This window comes from Glycine soja, chromosome 17 (genome assembly GCF_004193775.1).
Source record: "Glycine soja cultivar W05 chromosome 17, ASM419377v2, whole genome shotgun sequence".
Taxonomy (NCBI): Eukaryota; Viridiplantae; Streptophyta; class Magnoliopsida; order Fabales; family Fabaceae; genus Glycine; species Glycine soja.
Genome location: NC_041018.1, coordinates 35,494,785 through 35,519,689, shown reverse-complemented (window position 1 = coordinate 35,519,689; position 24,905 = coordinate 35,494,785). Strand labels below are relative to the sequence as shown.

General features: G+C 32.5%; 1 pseudogene; it reads right to left on the bottom strand.

Annotated features, from left to right (window-relative positions):
* Positions 1 to 4,444: 4,444 nt before the first annotated feature.
* LOC114391700 lies at positions 4,445 to 16,218 on the bottom strand (annotated as a pseudogene).
* Between the last annotated feature and the right edge of the window lie 8,687 nt (positions 16,219 to 24,905).

Here is a 24,905-nt window from a genome sequence, read left to right as displayed (position 1 = left end):
GTTATGTTCACAACATTTACCATTGTGGCTAGTGTTATTATGTTTAAGGTAAGTTTTGTTACCTAATTGGTATAGTTAGACACTTAATTACTCTAATTTTAAGATTGTATAAATTTTGTTAAAATAATTCGGATTGATTGTATATTGTATAATCTGTGTTTGTTAAGGCAATGCTTAATATCATTTTGTTTTGGTGTTGCCACAAGATCTTCAATGATACTTGTATGGTGCTTGTTGCCTATATTTATCTAGTACCTAATTTTATTTGCTAATCAAAGTATCATGTATTTATGCAAATGAACTGCATATGCATGTGTAATAAACTACTTGCAAATGAAGTGTGAGAGGTGAATGCTTTTATGAAAATAGTTTGATTGATGAATTTTTGTTATCATTCAGTGAAATCTGTCAAAGTATCATGTAGTTATGCTCACAATTTTTTAAAATGTATTTTGATTTTTAAACATTTTATGTAACTAATCTTTTCTTGCTGGTGTTGAGAAGAATATAAAATTGTTTGTTCTAGTATTTTAGAACTAAGTGATCTTTATTTTATTTTTATCTGATAAACACTCGGTGATCCTTATATCAACTTTTAATCAATGTCCTTGTTTGTTCAGGGATTTATTGCATCTGCCCTTAATTATGGACTCATTACATGGTGAGGGAGGTTTCAACACTCCTTTATGAAAGTTGTGATGTCAAAGTTTGTAATTTGTGGACAACTTTCAACTGAAGTTAGCAATGTTAGATATTCCATAGTAATTTTAAATTCTTGCAAAACTATATACTATCATTAATTATGTAAATTCTTTTATTATGTGATTAAACGATTTTACAATTCTTCAAAATGATGTAAATTTTTTCATTAATTATGCAAATTCTTTTATTATGTAAATTCTTTTGCTTCAAATCAATGTATAGAATAATTAAAACACCACCTAAAAAACTAGAGCCGCACCAAAAAAATTAAAAAAAAATTATTCTAAGACGATTGTCGGAAAACCATCTTAGTATGTCTCACTTTCTAAGACGGTTTTATGAATAACCGCCTTAGAAAGTTTTACAAACAAAGGTCATACTAAGACTGTTCCAACTTAAACCGTCTTAGTATGTATCACTTTCTAAGACAGTTTTTTTTAAAATCATCTTAGAAAGCCTTCAAAACAAAGGACATACTAAGACTGTTACAAAATAAATTGTCATAGTAAGTCTCACTTTCTAGACGATTATAGCCAAAACCGTCTTAGTTTGTCTTACTTTCTAAGACAGTTTTAGCAATAACCATCATAGAAAATTGGCCTATTATAACGGTTAATAGTTGATAATCGCCTTGAATAAACAATACATTTTAAGACAGTTATTCTTAGAACTGTCTTAGAAACACCATTCTTTAAAGACGGTTCCAAAACCATCGTTGTAGAGATTGACACATTTTACGACACTGCATGTTATGACAGTTCAAAACCGTTGTAAAATATCCTGCAGAATCGACTTAAAAAGCTTTATTTATAGTAGTGTTACTCCAATAAACATCATTTTTGTGACCCCTAAATATATCTTCACTATTTTAATAGTGAAATAGACACTCGATGACCATTCAAAATTTTGTTACTAATTATATTTAGTGACAACTTTTTAAGTTTTTAACGGTAAATGTTGTCATCACAAAAAATATATTTTCTTGTAGTAATTAGAAAATTCTTTTAATATTATATTTGAATTATTTGAATTTGTATTCATTTTAATGTTTCAAAATGATGGTGCTTGTATTATTATGACAATTAAAAACACTTCAGTAATAATTAGATAGTTGTTATTATTTAAAAAAATCAATAGTAATTGAAAATAATTAGCTGGGACAAAAAAATTTTGAACTAAAAGTGACACAAGTTGTTATTGGAAACTCTAAATAGTGATGATTAAATTATCGCCGTTGTCTAGTATATTTGTGACAACTTCATTTTATCACTATTATATATAAATATTAGCGATAACATGTTCATCACAATAAATAGGTTAAATAATTATTTTTGTCCTTGAATGTGTAGAAGTTGACAAATTCGTCATCGAAAGATGAAAATTCAAATTTTAATCCTGGAAAGTGAAAAAAGTGCAACAAATCTATCTATCTGTTAACTTTCATCAGTTACCGTTAATGAAGAAGTCTACGTGATACATTCAAAGACAAATTTGTCAGCTCTACATATTCAGGGACGAAAATGATAATTTACACAAAATATAATCTTCATCCTTTCCTCCTTTTTTAATCTTTGGGAGCATAACATTACAGGAAAGACTTAAAAAATAAGAAAGCAAACATAAGTTAGAACAAACATAATATTGATTAATAAACATATCTAATCTATCTTCTGCTCTAAAATTTTTAATGTGATAGTATCTTATCCAAAATATTAGACTTAAACAAATTGCACAACCATTAAGTTAATGCTTACGCAAAAAATGAGACTCGACTTGATTTTTTCACAATAGAAATTTTAGAGCAACAGACAGATTATGTTTATTATTCAATATTATACTTATTATTATGTTTGTTATGACTTATGATTGCTTTTCGATTTTCTTAAGTGTTTATTATGATGTTATGCTTACAACGATTAAAAAAGAGGAAAGATGAATATTAAATTATATTTTGGGTAAACAACTATTTTAATGTGTAGAGCGCTAACAACTCTGAATAAGCCACATAGGTTTTTTTATTAACGGTAATGAAAAGTTAACAGATGAATATATTTATTGTACTTTTTTCACTTTTGAGACTAAAATTTGAATTTTCATCTATCGGGGATGAATTCGTCTGTATTTTACACATTTAGAGACAAAAATGACTATTTATTCCAACAAATATTATTTTTTGTGACCCCTAAATATATTTTCACTATTTTAATAGTGAAATAGATATCAGTGGTGGTGACTGATGACCAATCAAAATTTTGTTACTAATTATATTTAGTGATGATTTTTTAAGCTTTTAATGATGAATGTTGTCATCATAAAAAAAAAATTCTTGTATTATAATGGACCTATGCAGATTCTTCCCAGGCCCGCATTCTAGTACTTGTACAGTTGTAGTGACTTGTATTGAGGTTGGGGATGAGGTTGCAAATAATATCTTGCAAGAATTTGTATAAGATCGAGCTAGTTTCAAGTGTCAAAGCGCTAGTAGAGAGGCTTGGATTGTGTGGTCAAGGTTAGGTGTTAGTGCCAAATATATGTATTACCTTGTGATGGATATGTTAAGTTTCATTTCTAACTTACAGAGCTTCAAATGATGACTGTCAATTACGTCATGTGAACTTGTTTATTGTGCAAGTGCCAAATTGTTGTCCACCAAGAATGCTATGGGGCAAAGAATGTTCAACACTTTACTTCCTGGATTTGTAGAGTCTGTGAAACTCATGATGTTGAGACTTGAGAGTGAGAGTTGCCTCTATCCAGTGAAAAGAAAATCTTTTATATTTAGTATTTTTTTTTCTTGAAATATAGGAAAAGGAAAGTCATTTTAAAAAGCAAGAAAAAAATACATGCCTTTCAAATAGCATTATTTTATTTCTTACCTTTTAAATGACTTACCTTTTATTGTATTTCAAAAAAAAAAAAAATACTAAATATAAATGACTTGGTTTTTACAAGAAAGAGACAACTCTCACTCAAGTCTCAACATCAAGAATTTCACAAACTCCACAAACAGTAAAAGTAAAGTCCTAAACATTCTTTGCTCCATAGCATTCTTGGTGGACAACAATTTGGCACCTGCACAATAAACAAGTGCACATGACATAATTGACAATTCATCATTTGAAGCCCTGTAAGTTAGAAATGAAACTTAACATATCCATCATAAGGTAATACATATTTTTGGCACTAACACCTAACCTTGACCACACAATCCAAGTCTCTCTACATGAGTTTTGTCACTTGAAACTAACTCTTATACAAATTCTAGCAAGATCTTATTTGCAACCTCATCCCCAGCCTTAACACAAGTCACTACAACTGTAACAAGTACTGGAATGCGGGCTAGAGGAGGATCTTCATAGGTCCATCTGTATAGGCCTGTTATGATTGCATAGTTATATGACAAAAGCCACAAAATTAAGCTCAGTAATGCTCAAATTCAGGCACAAGGTGATGGCTCTGTCCTTCAATTAATCCATAGAAACTATCAATAGATTATTGAAACTCATTTTTATGAATAAGTGAAGAGGGCTTTCAAGTGAGGAACATCCATAAAGTATCATTTTCAATTGTTGTATATAAACTTGTTTCCGATATTGAACTATTATCGAAGACTAGAAATCAAGGATTACACTCATCTTAAAATGCAGGAAATGAAACCAAAGAAGTAATTTAAAACATGGTTATTTTATAGATGCCAAGAGTAATACCATGATTCGTTTGATATATTGAAACTGAAGTAAAATTATTCAGTGTCCCCTTCAACTATTTGCTTGTTCTCAAGTAGTACATTATCGTTCCATAGATAAGTCACCTGCATCAAAATCACAAATCAATTAATTCTCAATATTTTTTTCAGTACAAAAAACTTCAATAGTTGCACAAACATTAAATTTCCTGAAACATTTCTCACCAGTTTCTAGCATTCGTCTCTGGCAGAAGCCAAATCGCCTACAATTCTTGTAACTTTCTGGCACACGCTTTCTTGTTCCACTTCAGCTTCTGCTCTCAAACGTGGCAAACCGAATCAGCTTGAAAATACCACACATTATCTATTAAAACTGTGACGCCATTAAGCTAGCTATTAGGGATTCACTTTACATGTACCAGACTGCAGTCAAAAGGAAACAACGAGTTCACATCAACAAGTCTAAAGTAATTGCAGTCATCAAGTCTATGAAATCTGCATCAACCAATATGAGCCTGGAAAGGAAACTAAGTACCACCAACATTAGGAATTCTCATTCCACTAAAGACTCCACCTTTATCTGGTTAATAACATGATCTTTTAGAAGCATTGTCACTATTCTCCAAGCCATAATGCTCCTGAGCACCATAAACACATAAAGTATAAATGAAGGGTACTTGAAAACTACTGGATAAAATGTAATAAAAAGAAAAATAAAAGAAAAACCAAAAGGTTAAAATTTTCTCAAGTACACTATTATACTAACTACGTATTATCAAATAACAAACTTGTACTCTTGTTGGAGGAACCCTTACTCAATCTATCCTGAAATGAATACTATAAACCATAAAACTTTCATCACACTCATAGCAAATATGAAATAAATGGCGCAATTGGTTTAATGGTTTTTCGTCACACTCACAGCAAATCAAACACGAATGATGCAAAATCAAACATGAATGGTGCAAATGGTCTTGCTTTGCAATTACTCTGCTCTACACAGTGAGACAAATTTTACGGATTAAGAAATCAAAGTGCAAAAGTAATCACGTTATCTGAGGTTGTGAGAAAATTACGAATGAAGATTGCAAAGGCTCGTTGATGAAATTGTCGACCAAAAAGAAAATGAATTTGTCAACTCATATATATATATATATATATATATATATATATATTCTCGGAAGCAATCTTTACACTCTTTATTGATGAAATTGTCAACCAAAAAGAAAATGAAAATGTCAACAATAAAATAAAAAAAGGTTCTTCTTCGGAAATTTAAGAGACAAAAAAATTGAAAATGAGTTAGCTATTCATCAAAAATATAAGAAACAAAAATGCAAAAGAGTTAAAATTCTGATTTATCGATAAATATGTGACGCAAAAACTAAGATATGTAGAAAAATGCTCATAATATAAAAGAAGACAAAAAAAAAAAAAAAGGAACTTTTGATTTGTCATTGTTTCTCAGTGTTTGTATAACTAATATATGATGAGAAAAAAAATTGTCAGAAGACTTACTTCAAAGAAGGAAGATAACAAGTAAGAAGAAAGTTGAAATGAAAATGGGATTAATTAACAAATTTCACTCCACACAAACTGTGTATTCGAACGAAAATGGGAGTGAGAATTAGCACTGCATAATGTGCTATTTAAATATTTCATTAACCCATCATTCACCGACGACTATATATATTCCTAATCTGTAAACCATTTCTTGATCTCCAAAATCAAGGGTGGAGATTTTGTGTATTTCAAATATGTAAAAACATTCTTCAACCGTTGTATCTTTTAACTCTTAAGGAAAGTGAATCCATCGGTATCTTTTACATATATACTAATAATTAATAACTAACCTTAATAGGTAAAAGTCGCGTAGATTGAAAAAAACAAATTTATGATTAAATTGTCTTTCGTTGTCCTTTATTGAAATGATTGTTTTGGTAACATAGCTGTTAATTTCCAGCTAGTATTTACTGCGCTACTTTTGTAGAAAATAATTTACAATTTATTTGCCTATAATTCTATTTAGACAGTACCAGGCCTTTAGAGGATTGATTCAAATGATCATTTTCTAACCAAGTTAGTTTTCAACCCTTTGAAGTTACTGATTGACTCATCACATGTCTTGGTCTCATTGATAAAACCACCCTTTTCTGTTGTCTTTATGATAAGGATAACTTTTATATGTGATAAATTAAGTTTTTTTTTAATTTTAATTAATATTTATATATTAAATTTAAGCATTTTGTCTTAAAAATTTGACCATTATTTTAATTAATTTTATTAAGCATGTGACTTATCTTACATTTAAACATTTCACACTTTATCAGATTTTATTTTTAATTATTTACTTCAAACATAATTACTCAAATTAGATCAATCGAAATTTATTCAATTTTTAATGCTAAGACTTTTTTGTATCTATATTTGAAGTTCATAAAATTAAATTTTAATACACAATGTTCGCATGTCTTCATTATTATGTGATATGTATCTTCTTAGTTCTTACCGCCAATTAATACCAAATGAAATTAATATTTTTCTCCATATTTTTTTTCTTTTAAGAAGAGTTACTTATTTTCATTAGTTTCTTTAGTCATTGCTGAAATTTATCCCATGAATATTAGGTATAATATGATATTTACAAATATCTAATATAAAATTTTTATAAATTAAAATAATCTTCCATCAATAAAAACAAAACTATCTTAAATATTTTTAATTTTCCACATTTATTTTTAAATACATATACAATAAATATATATATATATATATATATATAAAATTTAATTAATTTATTGTTTAAAATAAATGAATAAATAAATAAATAAATTATGTAAAATAATTATAATTTTAAATCGAGAGGAGCTACCAAGCTAAATCAAGTAGCTCTTGAATTTTAATCGATTTGAGTTCAAACCAAAGATAAACAATATTTTATATTGAATTCAATTTGAATGGCAAGTTGAGTGATCGAGATTCTTTATCGAGTCGAGTCAAGCTAGATTGAGGTCGTCTCAACTTGACTTATTTTTAACCCTAATACCAAAATTTTGTTAATTTGGATGCAAATGACTGGCGTCCTTATTTATGTACACTGCGATGAATTTTGGATCATTCATGTGAAGTGTCAGTAAGAAACTACATTTGTGTCAGACTAGCCTTAGAACATTACTACCTTCAATCTATATATAAAAAATAATTACTTAATTCATCAACACCAATAAAAATAGTTAGATTAATTAGTTTGTCATAAATTTTAATTTTATTTCAAGACTACCCTTAGCATCAAATGATTTAATATATCATTATTTTTCAAAATACAATTGTTCAACCAATAAATGTATCTTATTTTATTGATATCTTAATAAATATACTCACTTTCATGTGAAAAAAAGTATAATCATTAATAGACTTCATAATTAATTAAGGGTAAAAAAATTAATAATAAAATAGTCTTATATTTCTTATAATTCAGATTAAGAAAATATTATGTTTTATTTCTTATATATAGGTGTTTTGAAGAATACTAAGAACATATACTATCAACATTCTATGTTTTATATATTCTTTATCATCAACTAAAATTTAATAAAATCGATAAAATAATATTAGTTTACTTCCTACTTAATAACTCTTTATTGTTGATTATTTTTTAGCTGATCTTCGTAAAGAGGAAGTTGATTGCTATATATTGAGTTGAAAAGATGAAACCATGTGGTGGTAATAGTTTAGTTGATATGATTTAATACAATATCGAGTAAACTTTTTTTTTTTAAGAAAGAAAGACTCATCTCGTATCATTAATAATAAGACTTTTAATACAACTTGCAACTAAAATAGTTGGTGACTAGCGAAAAATCTAGATGCTTGAGCAAGCAAATTGATTAGCTTGTCACCTAATGAAAAATGTAAGAGATTCTATGAAAAGACTCACTATATACATGAAGAAAGGGACAGGAGTAAAGGGGTTGCACTCACCTCGTAGCTTGTGCTCCGAAGGTTCCCACGGTGAAAAGCAAGACTTCTTTTCCTACCTCCTCCCTTCTCCTATCTCTCTTTTCCTCTCTTTTTGATTGCTAGGTGGGTTGTGTGCGGAGTTCCTTTAAGCCTAACGCTATTAATCCTCTTTTTTCTTTTGGGCTTCATCTCTCATTAATCTTTTTTTCCTCACTTAAACCCAATTAATTATTATTTGTAATTGATCCTTTATTTAATTTTCCCACACTAATTAAATATCTACCAATTATTAGCAGTACTAATTTATTATTAATTCTAATTAAAATGTGGGATGTGTTACATCTCACATTTGCATTGAACTCCTTAGGTTCCTAAATGGCTTTTGATCAATCACCCTTGGTTCCGGAGGCTCAAACACATTAACACTGTAATTTGTAGCCCCCCCAGTAAATTGGTGTGGTTTCTATGGATGTGAAGCTATTGAAATAGGGTAGATAGTTGCAATAAACAAATTATATATAATTTACATTTAATGGTAATGTCATGTATGTAATGATTAAACATCAATATTAATGCATAAGCCAATTTCTATTCAATTACTAACAAAATCATGTTTTCTTTAGAGGAACAAATTAATGTTTAAAGTGTCCGTTATATATCACTCTTATTTAGTTAAATTTTATATAAATTTTCTAAACAAGAAATTGTATCAACAAAGAAATTACGATATATTTTTAATGAAAATTATTTGAACTAAAGTAATTTTAAACTAACAAAAATGCTCTACCAAGATGAAATATTTGAGTAGGAAATATGATATTGACAACATAAATGTATCCTTGGAGATAAAAAAGAACAATAATATTTTGATACCTAAAATTTTAAACACCCTATTCATATCTATCATTTTTCTCGATACATTATTTTTTTTCTAAATCACATCATATTCTCTAACATACCTATATTTTGCTCTTTCTCTCACAAGATGTCAAATAACATTTAAGGTGTCCAAGTACATTTTTTTTCATAAAATAATTGCAGTATATTGTACGGACATTAAAAAGATTTTTAATAATGTTATCCAAGTATGGATCTAGAGTATATCAAGATTGTAGACCTTTATTATAACAATAAAAATATCCCTAAGATATTTTATATTTAGTCACTACAAGAAATTCAATTTCTTTCGGCGGATAACTAACGGCGGATTTGGAGAACCGACTTTAATCTAAACAAAATAGGGACTTGTGTCAGCTGTTACTGTGAGTATGTAACCGACGACAGATCGTAGCTTATTTTGCTTTGAGTGCAAATGAGAGCCGCACCATTTTGTTTCCCGCAATGTAAAATCTTTCTGCTCTATTTTCTTTTTTCTGCATAGCATGGCAATCTTCATTCCGATTTTCTCTGCACCTTTGGAATCTTCTTCAATCGTGATGTCTCACACCTTAGATAAAGTTATTCCTTTTATTTCTTGCTTTGATTTTCTTAATCCCCAACCTTTATCTTGCTTTGTGGAGCATAGTAATTGCAATTTTCTCCCCCACCTTAATTAGCAATCTGCAATTGTGATTTTCTCACCACAGATAACGTGATTACTTTTGGGTGTTGATTTTTTTTAATCACTAACCTTTATCTCATATTTTGGAGCAGAGTAATTGCAAAGAAACACCATTCATGCTTGATTTGTGCACCATTGGTGTTTGATTCACGGTGAGTGTGATGAAAACTTTTAAACCATTCACACCATTTATTTCTAATTTGCTATAAGTGTGATTAAATTTTTTATTGTTTATTGTATTCATTTCAAGATAGTCCTGAGGAAGGGTTCCCTCAACAAGAGTACAAGTTTGTTATTTGATAATATGCAATTTCAAAGTATAATACATTCATTTATACTTGAGTATAATACATTCATTTATAGTTGATATTTATGGTTCTTAGGAATAGTATAGTTTGAAGAATATGACAATGCTCCTAAAAGATCTTATGTTATCAATGAGGTAAGTGTGGAGTCTTTGGTAATTACCACCAATATTTAGACTTCTCATTCCATCAAAGACTCTACACTTACCTAGTTGATAACATAAGGTCTTTTAGAAACATTATTAGTATTTTTCAAGTTATATTCTTCATGAGCACCAGAATCATCTCGTGTATAAATGAATGTAGTTAAAAACTACTTGATACAATGTAATATAAAGAAGGAAAAAAAGTTAAAGGTTAAAATTTTCGCAAGCACTCTACTAAACTTTGAGACTAAATATTATCAAATAAAACAAACTTGTACTCTTGTTGGAGGAACCTTAGTCAATCTATCCTAAAATGAATACAACAAACCATAAAAATTTCATCACACTCATAACAAATCAGAAATAAATGGTGTGAATGGTTAATGGTTTTTCATCCCCCACTCATAGCAAATCAAACACAAATGGTGCACAAATCAAACATGAATGGTGTGAACGGTTTTTCTTTGCAATTACTCTAATCCACAAAGTTATATAAAGTTTAGGGACTAAAACATCAAAACGCAAAAGTAATAATGTTATCTATGGTGTGAGAAAATGACGATTGAGGATTGCTAAGGTGCAGAGAAAATTGCAATTACACTTCTCCACAAAGCGAGATAATGGTTAGGGATTAATAAAATCAAAGCGAGAAATTAAAAGTAATCATGATTGAAGATTGGAAAGGTGCTGAGAAAATCATGATTGAAGATTGTAGTCTATGGAGAATATTGTGATTGAAGATTGCTATGGTGGAGAAAATTGCAATAAAGATTGCTAAGGTGTGGAGAAAAGCATAATGATGATTGCTATGTTGTGCATAAATATGAAAACTGACTAGAAAAAATTTAAATTACGAGAAACGAAATGGTGCAACTCTCATTTGTGCAAAGCAAAATAAGCTACAATGTGTCGCCAGTTAGAAATTGACAGTAAGTACTAACACGAGTCCCTATTTGGTTTAGATTAACGTTTGTTCTATGCAACCGTTGTTAGTTAACCGTTGAAAAAAAGCAATTTTCATAATAAAATTTACAACGAAAATGTAAGAAAGTTTAACTAAAAAAACTATATACCTTGAAATTGAAGGAAATTAGAAGAGGGATAGACCCTATGTACTGTCCAGGATCCACAACTTACATGTGTCATGCTACATGGCACTCCAAGACACACGTCAACCATCCATGTCAGCATTGACACAAGAGCACGAACATCAAACCTTTAATAGTCGGGCTCTCAATGGACAAGTTATCTCTAACCATCTAATTATTTGACTATATTATCATATCTTTATCTCTTGGCAGGTATTCCATTATCTACAAAGCCACACATTATCTATAAGTACAATTATCTACTAGCTTTTATCTCTAAGCTATACATTATCTATAACATTATCTATAAGTTATCATTATCTACATGTCAATAATTATCTGCAAGGACTATTACGTCACCATAAAAGCCACTATCAACAAGGACCTGAAGCTCCCTCGCCACACTATAAGTACCAAGTTCCCTCATACCTTTTTCATCAAGTCATTCATACTCTCCTAATTCATACTTATTTGAGCATAGGAAGTCCTTTATTTTGTAGGTCCCCCCTTTTGTCCTCTTAACAAAGGTCACTCATCACCCGGCGCGATGTGTTCCAGCTTCAAATTTAGGTAAGTACATTTGGCGCCCACTGTAGGGCCACAGTAAAATATACCTCACGATCTCTCGATATCTCTCTTTCACCCATGGTTAGCACCCGGTTTAGACTCAAATGCAAGACCTCTTTTGAAAGCTTCAATCCACTTCCAGCAGCCATGTCAAACACTGATACTCTTCAACAACTCTAAAACCGCATCGCAGAGATGGAGCGACATAATGAGAAAGAGGTGAAAAAGTTAAAGATTGACCACAATCAGCTAAAGGCTCATGTGAGACGACCTTAGGGCGACCAATACTCCACTCACACATTGCCTGAGTGCCTTCAAGGGGAATCACACCCTCGACGCGTAGTCAACACTCAAGATGATTCAAGTCTCTCCCACATATACCGTCCAATAGGGCGAACTACTCATTGACATCCCTTTGTTAACCATATTATGGAAGCTGACATATCCCTTGGTTGGAAACCACTCAACCTAGTGTGGTATGATGGGACCACCGATCCATATGAACATATGGATGTTTTCCTCCCCTTTGAAAATTTGTACTCCAATGATGATGAGATCATGTGTCGTGTCTTCCCAAGGTCCCTCAAAGGGGCGTCATTGACCTGATATAGTTGACTTTCTCCAAGGTCTATCAATAGCTTTGACACTCTTGTCAAGCGCTTCAATGCGCAATATGCAATCACTACTACAAAAGCAGTTTTCTACGTCGGTTATGTAGGATATTTTATAACGGTTTTGACCCATCTTAAAAATGGGTGTCGTAAAATGGTGCACCCTATATAACAACGGTTTTGGAGCCGTCTTAGAAAACAAAGTATACTAAGACGGTTATCCAAATAACTGTCTTAGAATGGTTCTTCCTTCGAAGGCGATTTTAGATTCAACCCGTCTTAATAGAGTCGACTTTCTAAGACGGTTATTGAAATAATCGTCTTAGAATGTTAGAGATACTACGACGGTTATTAAAATAACCGTCTCAGAATGTAGGTATCATAGTCGACTTCCTAAGATGATTATTGGAATAACCGTCTTAGAATGTTAGATATACTAATACGATTATTAGAATAACCATCTTAAAATGTAGGTACCATAGTTGACTTTCTAAGATGGTCATTAGCATAACCGTCTTAGAATGTTAGAGATACTAAGACGGTTATTGGAATAACCGAACCGTCTTAGAATGTTATTTTTGGTTTTTTTTAGAGATACTAAGACAGTTCTTGGAATAACCACCTTAGTATCTAAGACGGTTATTGCAATAATCGTCTTAGAATGTTTTTTTTTTGGTTTTTTTTGTGCCCTTTTTTAATATTTTTGTGTTTCTTTTTGTGCTCTGGTACCTTTAAGCAAGACACTGTACATTGATGGAAACCAAAAGTATCATCATTATTTTTCAACATTTATGAAGTCTACTTACAATTGAATAGAATCATTTAATTTCATATTATAGGAATTTACATAATAAATGAGACTAATGTCAAGTTTGAAAAAATGAATATATATATATATATATAGGACCATTATAATACAATAGAATTTCTAAGCTTCATGCATGTATGTAATAAGTTTTGGTATCAACAACTGAGTTTGAAGCTTCATGTGCTTTACCCAAAATGGAATGGATTAATGGTTGAAACACTATACAGCACAGGACCACATGATTTTACTCCCAAATTTGAACACATAAATGAAATAAACGATCTTTTCACAACACACAATTTACCCAATTGTAAAGTATCCAAGCATCCTACAAATAAAGCAAATGGTAGTTTGCATCAGTGAATTGTATGGTTAGCAGAGTTGATCCATTCAGATTTAAATGGGTGGCAGTGAACATGCATGATCCATTCACACAGATAAAAAAAAGGTTGAAATAAGAACTTTTATATGGTTAGCAGAGTTGAACCTAAGGATGACTCATCTGCTACCAAGTTATAAAGTAAACTAGCAGCAAGCTTCTATTTCAGAAGAACAAAAAACAAAGTCATTTCTTTTCAATTAAAAAACAAAGCGTATACATTGCATAAGGTACTTTTGCTTGGACTCCTGATGTTTCTTTTCAATTAACAATTTAAGTTAATATAAGTGTTCAATTTCTTTGATAAAAATGGAAAAGAAAAGAAAAAAGGAGGAAAAAAACTAAACCACTGAATGTTGCAGTTCATATCAATCATAATGGAATCGTATCAGTTCACGTATGCATCTCATGATTCAAAATCATTTATGAATTATGATTCATAGCATGATGCAAATTGTGAACTTGTCGAAGCATACCATATTTAATCATGCAATCTGAGTCTTGAATCATGCATTTCTAAACTTAAAAATTATGCATAATGCATAATGCATAAAATTACTTTTGAAGTTACTTTTGATATGTAACATTAGTAGTACCTGATATCCTCCCACCAAGTGAAGAATGATGCAAGCATCCACAGCATGGTGTATCATTAGTAGTACCAGAAAGGCTCAAAAAAGCCAAACCCTGTCAAGAGGTTTCTTGGTGTATCATTTTCAAAAGCTGCATATCCAAAGCATCCACAGCACAGGTAGAAGATTGCATGGTTTGATTTTCTGGTGGAGGAGACTGTAAAGTGTCCTTTGTTCAACAAAATTTAGTAGCTTGTGTCAGCTATAAATTCTTTTCTGTTTGTCTTATGTCACTCTTTACCCACTCAATTTGGAAATGCATGAAATGTTAAGGTACCTGGATCTCAAGAAGGAGAATGGAGTACGGATAGGCAAAGGCAATGTCACCAAGTGCTTGGAAGACTACCAAAATTTGTCAGCAATTTTATGAGTTAGTATTCCTGTCAAGCTTCCCATAATTCTTCCATTTTCTACAAGTGCAACCAAAGTCGTAAGAACCAATGTAGTAGTAGCATGCTATGGATTTTAGAATGCTAATATTTTTCTTTCTTCATGGTGTTGCTTTAATTATGATAAGGACAAAACATAATAACAATTTGTTAGGTGTTGTTATTGTTGTTCTTCAATTAGAATTGAAATTTTACCTTGGTAATTAGTGCAATAAAGATATCAATTAAAGAAATGTACTTAAGTTTTGTCCATATGAGAATTCAGAAGGCTTGAAATTAAAAAACTACTTTGAATAAAATAAGAATATTAAATTGAAAACAATTGATTGAAGATGAGCCTTACTTATGACTGTTGCTATGCCTAGTCCTAGTCCAATAAATGAGTATGTAAAGGACATAAGTACCGCAACAACTGAAACCCATGCCATGTTATGGAGATCCGGTATGAATGACATTACAATCTGAACAAGTCCAAACAGTGCCATATACAGATTGCCACCATATTTATAAGGAGCTTCATGCCCTTTCTTGTGACAACAATTTGATCCCAGAATTGCATTGCATGTAAAATGAATAAGCATGCTTCATTAGCTTATATGGCCCCAACAACAACCAAAATAAATCAATAAGCTAGTCTCTCTATTTTCACATAAAAAGCAAAAGAAAAGGCTAAGGAGGTATTCTCATTTTATGAGGAAAGTACCTCAGACTAGTTGTTGTGGTTAGTACATAAGCAATACTAGTACTATACAAAGTCAAAAAAATTAGGAAGCCAGCTACACATGTCCCTTTATAACCTAAACTAACAATAAATATAATTAGACATTATAGTTATTATTATTGTAGTTCATTTAAAGTATATCTATGTTTAGCTAAAATGATTGTAGAAGAACATCAGAAAGACTTCAATGTGTTACGAAAAAAAGTGATTTCTATTTATTTTTAAATGAAGATATAATATTAATAAGAATAAACAAAAAACCTAAAACATTAAATTCTACTAATTTATTACTTTTACTTATTTCACTTAAACAAATTATTAAAATAAAAACATTTATTAAAGAATAAAATCTCCATTCTAAAACATAGTCTTTCCAACAATAGTCTAGTTAACATTAAAAACTAGTGAAGATTCAGGTCCAGCTCAGTCTCATATATATTTTGTTCAGTTTATTTGGCTGCATGATAAACAAATATCAAATGACAGGCAAATAATTGAGCTCAATACACTAGGTAATTAGAGTAGCGTGTTTCAACGTTAAACATTTTGGTCCGCAAAGAGGGATCCCATAATTCATTAAATTCAATGCGGGACAACATGCATCCCAATGAAGTTTGTCATATGATCATTTCAACAGACATTTTTGGGATATGCCAACAATCATCACTTAACCCCGAATAATTCATTTGTTACAACATGTGTTAGTGTAAAGCAGCCACAATGCTCACAAACTCAAGTTCATTTACTACAAAAATTATTTACAAATTTGCAAATGTTTCTTCTGAAATAAAATCTCACCCGTGAGTCAAGTCGATGGTAGTATGCATGTGTGCGCTTTTCAGCTCTGCTGGTTGGGATCCAGGCCAAAGGTTTGTTGCAGAAAAATGGAGAAAGTTTTGACCAAGTAGAGCAGGAGCACTAGCTGGAGAAGCTAACTTATCGTTATGCTAAGGAGGTTGCTCTGAACTTTCATCTTTGAGAGTGGTTGCTTGTTTAGACTTGGTCTTTGAGTCACAGTAATCAAAATTGCACAACATCACCTGCAGCAAGCAAAACCTTCATTCTTCTATCTACCTATTTGGTTTTTAGGTTATTGATATATTGCTTTGGTATTGATTGTTTGGAATGTGAAGTATCCTATGATGCAGAAAAACATGAAGCATGCTGAACAAGGAAACAATACAAAAGTACGAACAAGTCTAAGCTCCGCATCCCTATCTGAGTATCTCCAGTCTCTACTTCCCTAATCCATTTGAAGCAAGTTCTTGTTTCAAAAAATTGTTCCAGCATTAACCGCATGAATAAGCAATTAAGGATGCAATCAAGTTACTGTGTATTTTAGAGCAATCAAGTTACTTGCACTGGGCTTCCAGCAATAAGCACAACAACACCACCACCAATAACATGACCATCAGGGCTAGAGAGTAAAACACTAATGCCACCAGTTCTATTCAAGGGTCCACCATCTTCGGCAACCAAGTAAGAAGCAGACAAGCATAGTATTTGGAATTGTCCCTATAAATATTAAAAAAATAAAACAAGTTTCTTATTACAACATAAGAACCAACCTTAGGCACTTTAAGCAATACTAATTAGTGCTTTCACCTTGAAAGTTACACTGGCATTGGTAGAAGTAGGCTGTCGCAGAGTGACTAAAGATACTGTCCCAGTGCCCGACATGGTGCACAGAGCCCTTGGTCTTTGTTGTGATAATGACAATAATTTTGCCACAATGTCCTAAAATAGTGGAAAAATTGATCATTCAAAAGAACTTCTGAATTAATGTGCATTGACAGGAATAAATCTTGAAGGTTTCCATGATGAATAAAGTAATTATGCTTTTCGAAAATTGAAATTAAAAATATCATGTATACATTCAATGATTTCCAGTTATATAAACCATCCATGGGGATTGCATGTCATGATTGGTAAATTAAAATTATGTAAATATTCTGAATAAAAATGAAGCATATTAATTTTGGGACAAATAAAAAGTTCTATTCCCACTGTTTTTCGATATAGCCTTCTAGATCCATGTGGAGTATGGACTAATGATCACAACTCTTCAAGGCACAAAGTAATTTTTCTAAATTGAATGAATCATTTTTTTCCTATGTTGACATCAAAAATGATTTTAGAGCCACAACAGCAATGGACCAATAAAATTTGTGTCTCAACATCTTCACATTCTGGATTCAGAAAAGGAACAAGAGAACTAAATAACTATGAACATCTACATTGCTTATGCATAGAAATTGTGTTACTACCTCCCCAACTCCAATAGTGATAACATGAGGTGAAAAGGCCAACCCTGCTGAACTATTCATCCATTCACATGCGATGCAATAAACAAAAGATGTTAAAGGTCCAGACACTTCCAAGAAGATAATAAATATATCCTGTTACTACCATTAATTACTACCAAACAATTAAAAAAGAGTTGCATGAGGGGAAGGGCAGACTGTTAAAACCTAACACCTAATATGTTAAAGGTCCAGACACTTCCAAGAAGATAATAAATATATCTTGTTACTACCATTAATTACTACCAAACAATTAAAAAAGAGTTGCATGAGGGGAAGGGCAAACTGTTAAAACCTAGCACCTAATATTTTATTTTAATTTTAAAATTCAGAAATGTGAACCTGGACAGCCAAGGCCAAGTGACTATTGCAGTCAGTACACATGCTCAACATCAGAGATCATGATGATGGCTACCAAAATCTACATACATATTTTGCTTTAACCAGTTCTATACATCTCCAGAAAATCCATTCATCAGAATAAAATTCACTTCCAAAAATTTCAAAAGTAGAATTTAATCATACCAAAAGAAACCAAATTATAGAATGTCAGTAACCTAACCCAACATAGAAAATAATGCATCCATAAATAGAAAATAACAGCAACACAAAATTCATGCATTTTAAAATACATATTATTAAGTTGCTAATAATTATTAAAAAATAAAGGAAATTTAATAGCATAAATCTGAACAGGATATTCATCAAAACACAAAGAGTCAAATACTGAAGAGCAAACTTCCATCTTAAGATACATCACATTACAGTACAGAAGAAACGATGATCCTCACAAGAAACTTGTGGTGCGATCGAAAGAAGAAAACAAACCTTCGTCTTCAGAACCACTAAGTTGAGCTTTGTCTGCCAACCCAGTCATATTTTGAGCACTATTACATTATATGGGCACTTTCAACTGAATCAGAAGAACAACTGCTTTCTCAGTGTGAACTATATGAAGGCTTCCCTCATCATAAGATATAGGTATCTTTAAACAAGGTATAGCAAATTGGTTTTGGGTTAAAAAAAATATTAATAAATTACAAGTTCAAATTGGGGTGATTTCTAGGAACAGTTATTGATTTCCAACTTGGGGTGGAGACAAATCAGTTTTGAAGGGAGGAGAGTTGATTTAGACCAGTGGCCTAGGGTCACTAATGTTTTTGTCAGGAGACACCTAACAAAAGGAGCTCCTGATACACATGATCAGGTTATGACTTATCAGAAAATGTTAGCACATAGTCTTTGTTTCTAGGAATCAACAGAAGCAAAAATCTATCACATAAATAATGGGACAAACCCATACTATATTAAAGATAACTTGAACAAAGTTAGGTTCTGAATTTACCACTCAACTGCTATAACTTCGCCATCATGACTTTTCAAAGTAGTAGGATCTTGTAGAGGTTTGTCAACCTGAAATTTAGAAAATTTAGTGAAAATTTGAAAATAGTTTGGAATACAGGTGCAATGCTTACCTTTACAAAAAATGATTCAATTTGGCACCCAGAAAAAGATTTTAAAGGCCTTTTTTCAAGTTGAAGAGTTTTATACAAATAAATTTTGCAAAGAGGAAGAAACAATATATTATACATTATGCGGTACATTATTAACTCAGAAGAATGAAAAATGTACACTACTATCAAAGGATGATACCGATTATTCATGCTTAGGAGACACCTAAGGCAAGGAGCACCTGGTACACATGATCAGGTTATGACTTATCAGAATTGAAGATAGAGAGGGTCTAACAAGTGCCCAACTGTCGAAAACAAACATATAAGCTATACAGCACCATTGAAAATGCAAAAGATACATATAAGCTATATAGCACCTTAGAAAATGCAAAACAAACATGCATATAAGCTGTACAACACCTTAGAAAATTGCATTGATCCTATTAAAATGTATATTTTATAATAAAATAAAACCAAAAACTGAAAGAATTTCAGCATAAACAATGGAGACCTTAATTGTGCCTTTCAGATATAGTGTGCTCACGAAACCGTCGAGTAGGTTCTTTGCAACCATTAATGTGACATGAAACAATTGTTTAAAATTTTTAACCGAAGGGTGTCATTAAAGAAAAAAATGTACTCCTAGATAATGTAAATCATATTTAGCATCCCTTATTTCTAATTGCTAAAAAGTATGTTGCCCATTTCTTGCGAAGTATTGTGATGACCTCCACGTCTAACACTGATCCATCAGAAAACCACTACAAAATTAACAATCCATCACATTATTAGTAACTTAACAAATATTAATGAAAGTAACATTTGAAATTTGAAGCAGTAAATATACCTTGTTCCATTCATCCTTCAAACTGCCAGTGACTATGCACCACATTCGATGCATGACATAATATCCACATTCGTACCCTCTGGTTTGAACACGACTCTAAATTTAACAGTGAAAATATATTTAACATTGAACCCTTAAAAAATTACAAAGGGGTTCATTGAAAACATGTATTGATTAAATAATTTCTAACCTTGGGTTCAACCCATCGAGGTGTAGCTTGATCAAACATACCTTCGAAAGAACTGGTTATTGTCTTTATTGCACTAGTAAGAAAAATTACAAAAAACCATATATATGACAAACATTCACCCTATATATCTAACAACAATTCCAAAGACCATCATTTATAATTTTGAATAGAACCTGTCAATTGTGGCTTTAATGTTAATATAAGCCTTCTTCCGCAGAGAACAAAACCAAACAACCATGTTTTCCCTTGGACACAAAACAAATAGTTGCCAATGTGCCTTGAAGTTGACAATTATAATTAAGTACTTCTTCAAGCAAATAATTTCCTAATTTACTACAAAAGTTGAACTTACTGATGCAAGTAAGCTCCTAAGTACATGTGTCGTTGTGATTCCTTGACCCATGTTTGAATGTATTGTTGGCATTGTTCACGTCTGTCCTTAGCATTATGTATAGACTGAGGCTCAAGGAAACCATACAGTGACCCATCACCTCAGCTTTTACCGCACACATCCATAAAACTATTTGGAAGGCAAGAAAATGGTTATTGTTAATGTATTAGATTTAAAAATGTTGGTTATGAGGTAATCAAACTTAAAGGTTGCAATTAAATGACTTACATCATCCACAGATGCAATATAGATATGTTTAAACACTTGTGACCTGATATTATTTCCTCTACATCAGCATGTGTGATGAAAAATTTTGCGCCTATATTTGGAAGTCCAAATTGGCTCCCCTCCCACGAGAGTTCCACTGGAATTTGGTACACGTCATACAGTATCTTCATCAATTCTCCCAATGAATCTGTTTTAGCAGCTGCATTGCACTCATCAACACGTCGTACTGGTTTTCGCACATTATGATTTGAATCCTATATGGTTAAACAAAATAAGTATTAAATTTAATCAAAAAGTAGGTATTACCAATGGCAATTTAAATGACATGAACCAGAGCGAAAATGAATTTACTTACATTAGAGATAGGTTTCACAAGATGTGTCGGCCATCCAATGAATGTGTTACTCGCCTCCCTGGCATATTGAATCTCTGACGTGGGAAATGGAACCCTGGCGTCAGCATCATAAATAGTAACAACACAGACCCTGACCACATCATCTGCATAAGGAACATTGTGTATCGTGCCATCATCTTCAAACACCTTTCCCAAGGCCACTAGTTGTGTACTGTCGCCACAAACAATGTACAAGCCCATAGTAGTTACATGAACTGCAGAACGGTCCTTAACAACAACATTTGCAGCAGCTTCAACATAACTTTCTTTGGTGCTAACATGTGCAACCAATACATTAGGGTTAGACGCTCTAACAGGGGTTGAGTGTTGTGTTTTCATTTGGGATAACTCAGTCTTGATCGCATCCAACTACTTTTTCATTATGTCCATAGTCCATCTGTTTTTGTCTTCTACCTCTCTCCTCCACTCTAGCTTTAGATGTCCTATGATTTCCACCAATTGATATGGGGTGATCGTTGCTGAAGAACTGTTGGAGGCACTGGAACGCTGTCCAAAGTAATTACCAATGGTGACACCATGTCCAGCTACACGAACACGACCAGGATGCTCTGGACGGCCAAGCGCAGTGTTTAGTATGTCATGACGACCATGTGGGACAAAAGTTCCCTGTGTTGTTTGTTCTTGTAAATCATCTTGTCACAACGAGACAAAAGGGACTCATAAGTGTGATTCAAAGAGGGATTATTGAAATTAAAATCAAGTCATAAATTGAACTTACAATTTTGTCAGAGATTTCTTGAGCTGCTATAGATGTCATTTGGCCATATTGCTTTGTTTTAGCCATCTTCCACTTGACATGTCTTGCAATAAGGGATGGAGGGTCAACGACCATATCTATATTTTTAGTAAACTCACCTTGGTTCAGTCTTGTCTTCATTTTCTCAGCCATCAATTTTTTTTCAAGAAGATCGTACCCTCCACAAGATAGTAAGTGGGGAGAGTCATTGAATTTTTGTATTTCCTATGCTTTTTTGCATATTCCCTGCCACCATTTACAAATACTATCCACTAACTAATGACTTTAATAAAAATTATCTAACTAAAATGTTATGTAAAAACAATTGAATTCAAACCTGCCAAGTAGGGGTCTGTCGACTCTTTGCAAATTGTTCCCATGTTTCTCGATCCAAACCATACTTAGCAGATGGATCATGGTTATGTTCACCGTCTTTCTCAGCATATACATATCTAGTGGTGAGGGGGGACTTAAATTGCCTCCATCTGGTCGCAACCATGGACATCACCTTCTTTTTCCCAGATGTTCCTTCAGGGATGTCAAATTTACCCTAAAATAATAAATAGTTTTGAAACACTTATTGCATTAATGACATTTGCACCTAAATTAAACATAAAAAACCAAAGTGGTTGCTTAAGTGCACTTACCAAAATGTCATCCCATATAAGTTTTTTAGACATTCAGGGACAACTTTCCAAGTAGAATGCACAATAGGGATTTTCTCCCGCGCCACTACCCCCAGGTAACTATGGAATTTTTCTTTATGAGGGCCAAATCCTCTACCAGTAATAGGGTTGACGTTCACAGGTGGTCGTGGTTGATCCAAGCTTTTACCAATCAATCTTCTCAGCTTGGTAGTTTGTCTAGTCTTCCTTTTTGTAATTGCGCTGGGAGAATTTGGAGGTGGAGGGGATCTCGGGGGTGTTGCCATGGCTCCTGAGAAAAAGAAAAAAAAAAGTAAGCCAAGTTAATTAGCACAACATGTAAGTATCAAATTGTAATGAAAGACAAGTAATTGTAAATTCAAAATGACTATGGACAAGTTAAACATTATTTGGGTATATACCGCATTTAAGTAGCCATATTTTCCCATAAACCTTCATCATGATCGATACGATTTGCATATACATCATCCTCCTCATTTTCAACATTTATGGAAGGCATTTGTAGGGAGAACCTCGACATCTCATTAACATCAAGGGTTAAAGCATCAGTATCAAGAGGGATACCACTTGTTTTCCCCTAAAGAACAACTGACCATCTTGAGTCACTGGGATCTTCAACATAAAACACCTATCTTGCTTGTGCTGCCATGATGAAAGGCTCGTCCTTGTAACCAATCCTTTGAAGGTCAACCAAAGCAAACCCCATTTTGTCTTGTCGGACACCCGCATTTCCATTAACCCATTGGCACTTGAAAATAGGCACTCTAAATTCACCATAATCAAGCTCCCAGATTTCCTTAATGACTCCATAATAAGGCATGGACGCTTGAATAGGATGGTTATCTAATGCACTACTAAAGTGGTTCGAATGAGCATCAATCGTCACTCCACTGTTTTGCACGGTACTTTTATCATCCTGTGACTTTGTATAGAAGGCATAATTGTTGATATCATACCCCTTTCAAGTGAGGACATTGAGATTTGGCCCAATAGCTAACAATGATAATGTCTTAGAACCACTGTCGCTAGCAAATATTGTTTTTCTAAACCAATTAATGAAACTCCTATTGTGCTCCTGCAACACCTGCATCATATTCATGTTTGGGTGATAAGCTGTGACATGTTCTTTGTGAGCATCTATGTATGGTATAACCTAAGCTGTGTTGTTTAGTACATATAAATGCGCTTATAAGACCTGCTAACGATCCATGGTTACAACATTGAATCCTCGTGTGCCCCTACCTTGCCATGTAGACTCATGACGGCTTTCAGGAAGACCAAAAGGTGAAGCATTATCGATGTACTCAGAACAAAACTCAATAACTTCTTTTGCGATGTACCTTTCTACAATGCTTGCTTCTGGGCGATATTGATTCTTCGTATAACTTTTCAACACCTTCATGTACCGCTCAACCGGATACATCCACCACAGATATATGGGCCCGCACAACCATATTTCTCGAACAAGATGAATAACTAAGTGAATCATAATGTCAAAAAATGCTGGTGGAAAATACATCTCCAACTGGCAAATGATAATGGAAGCCTCATTTTCCAAATCATCCAACTATTTCAGGTCGATGACTTTGCTGCAGATCACATTGAAGAAAAAGCACAATCGAGTTATTGCAACCCTAACTTTGTCAGGCAATATACCCCAAATGGCTACAAGCAATAATTGTTGCATTAAAACCTGACAATCATGAGACTTCAACCCAACCAATTTCATATCAGTCATAGATACAAGACTCTTGATATTTGAAGAGTATCCTTGTGGGACTTTTACATTTTTCAGACAATGACAAAAACTTTTTTTCTCAGTCGTTGACATCGTATGACATGCTGGTGCCAAATACGTTCGAAGACCTTTTGGCACTGGATGCAACTGTTGTCGTATGCCCATTTCTACTAAATCTTGATGACATTTCAAACCATCTTTTGTTTTGCCTTTAATGTTAAGCAGCGTGCCAACTAAACTATCACAGACATTCTTCTCAACATGCATAACATCTAAAAAATGTCTCACATGTAAATCACACCGGTAAGGCAGATCAAAGAAGATAGACTTTTTCTTCCATATGTTGTTGTGGGACCCATCCTTCTTTTGTGTCTTCCCATACAT